We start from the raw sequence: 4,673 nt of genomic DNA, 5'->3' as shown, positions 1-4,673 counted from the left end.
GGTGAGTGCGACATATCCCCACCCCCACCTCCTTCCAACTGAGTGATAGGGGTGCAGGCAACCATGGGGCTGTCTAAGTCACAGGTAGTCCCCAGAGGCCCGCATCCAGAGCAGGCCCCACAGTGCTGGGCAGAGACACCTTATCAGTCACCCTGAAGTCAATCCAGCAGCAGGAGTGTTACAGGGTGCAGCCAAGAGCAGGGATCACAAATAGGCATTTGAAATGGGGTCCAGAATTCAAGGTGTCCAGGAGATTTTAAGGTGTCTTCACCCCTTCCCCCACAGGTGTGAGTTGGGGGAAGGGGCACACAGAGCAAGAACATGCAGGGCAGCTTTGCAGCTAATCCATGGCATGGTCATTTAGCATACCTATAGCCTTTGGCTGGTCACTTAGATATGCTGAATAGCTATGGCTATGCTCAAGGCCAGGGGGATGGAAAGGGATCTCCCCCCAAGATGTGACTGGGGGGCAGGTCCCCTGAGTTACAGCGCCTGCGTGGGAGCTGGAAGAAGATTGGCTCCATGACATGGGGTGACACCTGCCCAGACCCACGATGGCGACCAGAAAAGCTGGAGAAGACAGCAGATTGAGGGCAAGTGTGCCCAAGTGTAGGAGGAGTCGGAAATGGGGCTGCAGAGGAAGACTGGCGCGGGGGATTGAAACCCAGACGCGGCAGCCCTGGAGGGGAGAACCATGCAGTTTTGGCAGAGTGGGGACTCTCCCTTCCCGCAGCCCTGAGAGAGAGAGAACCACGCGGCCTTGACAGAGTGGAGACTCCCGCAGCCCTGAGAGAGAGAACCAGGTGGCCTGGCAGAGTGGTGACTCCCGTGGCCTTGGAAAAGAGGACCACGTGCCTGTGCCAGAGTGGGGACCCCCACAGCTTTAGAAGGGGGAACCACCACCTGCTTTTAGCAGAGATCCTGGCGACTCAGCCGAGGGTGCCGGGAACCCAGGGAGGTCTCCCAGTCGAGATGGAGGACTAACTGAGAAGAACCAGAGGACTGCCTGAGCCATGGACTTCTATTTCCTTTCCTGAGATACGGTACTCTGGACTGGGCAAAGGGGGAAGGAAGGAAGGACTGTGTCTGTTTGTGGGTGTTTTCAGGGACTTTAGGATTTTTGATAAAGACATTAGGTCACTACTTTGAGTTAGTATAGCATTAAATAAACATTTCCTTTCCTTTTCACAAATCTCTGGCATTGAGAGACGTCTTTCCTAGGGTGGCGGACATAAGAACCCAGGGCCTTCTTTCAATAATAGTATATCGTCCCAGGCCCCCCCGCCCCCGCCTTGTTTGTTCTGTAACAGTAGCAGCAGCAGCAGCCGCAGCAGCAAGAGCAGCAGACCTTGAAGATTGAGACTGACCTTGAGGAAAAGGATGAGAGCACAGGAAAAGGAGAGTGAATCTGAAAAAGAAAAAGATTCCTTTCTTGTAGTTGGTCAAAAATTAATGAAAGCAGGTAAAATCCTCAATGATCATGATACTATAAGACAAGATAAAATTGATGAGAAAAACTTTGTGGTTGCTATGGTGATGAAACCAAAAGCTGTGAGACAACTCCAGCACCAGCGACAACTCAGCAATCAAATCCTACTACTATTACCACAGTTGGTTCCTCCACAGCACTAGCTGCGGCTCAGGTCCTAACCTCCTCCATTGCTTTGGCTCCCACTCCCGCACCCTGCATCTATCACACCAGCATCGCTGACAGTGTCTTCTGAATCTGTACCTGCTAGTGCAACAAAACAGGAGAGCCCTGCAGGAAAGCTAGCAGAAACACCAGTGCCTATTAGCCTGGCATCAACTGGCAGTACATTAGAAGGTTCTTCTCCTGTCAAACCTTTTTAAAGATGCAACAAATGCACTTGTGACAGGCCAGTCTTAGGATAATATGGTAAGCATGATCATGTCAATGGGCTTTGAAGAAGAGGAAGAAACTGTTGCCCTGGGAGCCAGTTTCAAGAACCCTGGCAGATCAGTGAAGCATCATTTAATGAGAATCCCAAGAGACAGAAAGTCAAGCTGTGGTTAACCCCCTCCAGCAACTAGTGCGGGTGCTCAGTTTTCAGCGGCTGCACCTGCAGCAACTAAGATAGCAACGATTACAGCTGGAACCGGAAAAGACACCAGTGTTCAGGCTGCCTGTCACTACCAAATCCAATAAGCAATGACAGTGATTGAATCTTTTATGGGAGCTTTATTCATATGGCCGGTGATCCGAGAAGATGTCGGGTTCGTACCCTAACAAACCATCTTCCCTTCTCTTTCCTGGCCAGATCTTTTATAAGGGGGTGGGGAAGGACAAACAAGGTGTGGTGAGGGCTTTGAGATTCAGAAGCTGCAACATTCCTGTCCTGGGCAGTTAGCTGTTCCCAAGGGGGAGGGGTGGTCCTGGAACAAAGGTTCAGATGTCCCCAGGTAGTAATCTTCTATCAGTGCCCCAGGAGGTCGGCTGTTTTTCCCAGGAGCCAGGATGGGCCTTATCTGTAGTTTCTGAAAGAAAGGCTTAACATACACATTACTTGCTTGACTTATAACTTTTTACCTTAAGCTAAAATTTTCCAAGCCTTGAGTCCCCTATCACAACAACCAGTTCTGAAAGCCATCCCTTTGGATTTTTACTGAATCAGCCAAAGTTTCAACAGATAAGACAAATTACTCAATAGAATCCTGTCCTGCTTCCAGCATTTCTACAACAGATAGGTGGAGAGAATCCTCCCTTACTGCAGCCTAGTAGCCAACACCAGGAGGATTTTATTCAGATGTTAAATAAGCCAGTTCAAGAAGCTGGTGGTCCAGGAGGAGGGGGAGGAGCTGGAGTGGAGGAACTGCAGAAGCTGGAGGTGGTCTTATGAACCACATTCAAGTAATGCCTCAGGAAAAAGAAGCTGTAGAAAGGATAACGGCCTTAGGATTTTCTGAAGGACTTGTGATAGGAACATATTTTTGCTTGTGAGAAGAATGAGAAATTGGCTGCCAAATTTCTTCTAGATGGAAACTTTGAAGATTGAAAGGGCCAGTTTTTTTTTCAGTTTCACACTTCACACCCACTGGTCCCCGGATGGAAAAGATTTGACACAAAGTGGCTTTAGGGACCATAATGCCCCAGATGCCTTCCCGTCTGCGTGAGATTGATCAGGAACACTCAACCAGCAGATCGTGGAGTACAGGAGGAGACAAGAGAAAGGGCGTAGGGGTAAGAGCCCAGCATGCCCAGGGCTGGACCAGGTGGCTGAGCTGAGAAGACAAATGAAAAGGAAGAAGAAGGCCCTGGCTGGTGTGGCTCAGTGGGTTGGGCACCAGCCTGCAAACCCAAAGGTCACAGGTTTAATTTCCAGTCAGGACGCATGTCTAGGTTGCAGACCAGGTCCCCAGTAGGGAGTGTGTGGGAGACAACTGATTGCACATTGGTGTTTCTCTCCCTCTCTTTCTCCCTTTCTCTAAAAATAAATAAATAAAATCTTTTTAAAAAGAAAAAGAAAAGGAGGAAGAAGGCCAAGCCTCTTGTGAGTGATGACCTCTCCCCCACTGGTTGTCTGGGATGACTTGGGCTAATATCCACAATCCCTGGTATAAGGTAGTAGATTTTGGGGGGTGAAGAGGGAAGGAACTAGGATATAGGGCAATGATAAATACAGTGTGTATCTGCTTCAATTAGCAGATGCTGCAAATTCACACAGTGTAAAATATACAACCAAAAATCAGCTTGTATAGGTCTTTATCTCTTGCATAAAACAGTGGATAACTTCTCAGGTTTCACTCTTTTAGTGTACTGGATCCAGAAATTCAGTATAAAGGCATGCTTTATATTTCTTTGACTTAACATTGGTTTCAGAAAGAATCTTTGTCATCTAGAATCTACTGTCTCTATTTCATGGGAACAATTTTATAATGGCATTATAAAATTGAAAAAAATTTGGAACAACTATAAACAGAAATGCCAAATTACTGATGATTATTGTTGCCACTTCAAATAAGTATAAAATTAATGAAACACCATTATTTCATGTTAAATACTCGGTGGGTGGAGGGAAGAAGGGGAACCTTGTCTTAAAATGAAAATACTGCTATTTTAAAATCTCTTGATTGTTGAATGTGAGACCCTTCTAACATGATGTGAGAAGCTGTACAGGACGGGCAGAGTTACTTTCCTGTTTACATTTTTGGGGGTTTTAGGGGGAAACTGGTTGGCGTCCAATTACTGTTTACTATTAGTAAAAGCCTTAAAACCATCATTGCATGCTTGCTTTCAATGTATCCCATTGTGAAATTGGCACTTTGGGGCCAATGGAGAAATGCAGCCTTCACTCTCCCTCTCTTCCCTTCCCTCAGCAGAAACATGTTTGTCAGCAAGACGTGAGTTCAAGGTACTGCCTTTTTTTTTAACTCACAAAATGCTGATTTCATTGAAAATTAATGCAAATATTTCAGAATTGGCTTTCTGATATTTGTAAATGTTTTTCCATATTAGATAAAAATGTGTGAACATGGAAGTCATTAGGATTTATTGCTTTCAAATAGAGAAGGTGGACAGAACTATAATCCAGTATCTTCTATTGCATTGGAAAGACTGACAAAATCTTTTGGAATGGTTGGGAGATGTGGCTGGAAAAGTACCTTGGAAAATATACAATCAAGATATCTCGTGGCATATTAAAAGAAAAATCTTT

General features: G+C 46.1%; 1 pseudogene; it reads left to right on the top strand.

Moving 5' to 3' along the window:
* Positions 1 to 1,335: 1,335 nt before the first annotated feature.
* LOC114514187 lies at positions 1,336 to 3,014 on the top strand (annotated as a pseudogene).
* The last annotated feature ends 1,659 nt before the right edge of the window (positions 3,015 to 4,673 follow it).

Source organism: Phyllostomus discolor, chromosome 2, assembly GCF_004126475.2.
Source record: "Phyllostomus discolor isolate MPI-MPIP mPhyDis1 chromosome 2, mPhyDis1.pri.v3, whole genome shotgun sequence".
Classification (NCBI taxonomy): Eukaryota; Metazoa; Chordata; class Mammalia; order Chiroptera; family Phyllostomidae; genus Phyllostomus; species Phyllostomus discolor.
This window is presented reverse-complemented; position numbering and strand designations above follow the sequence as displayed.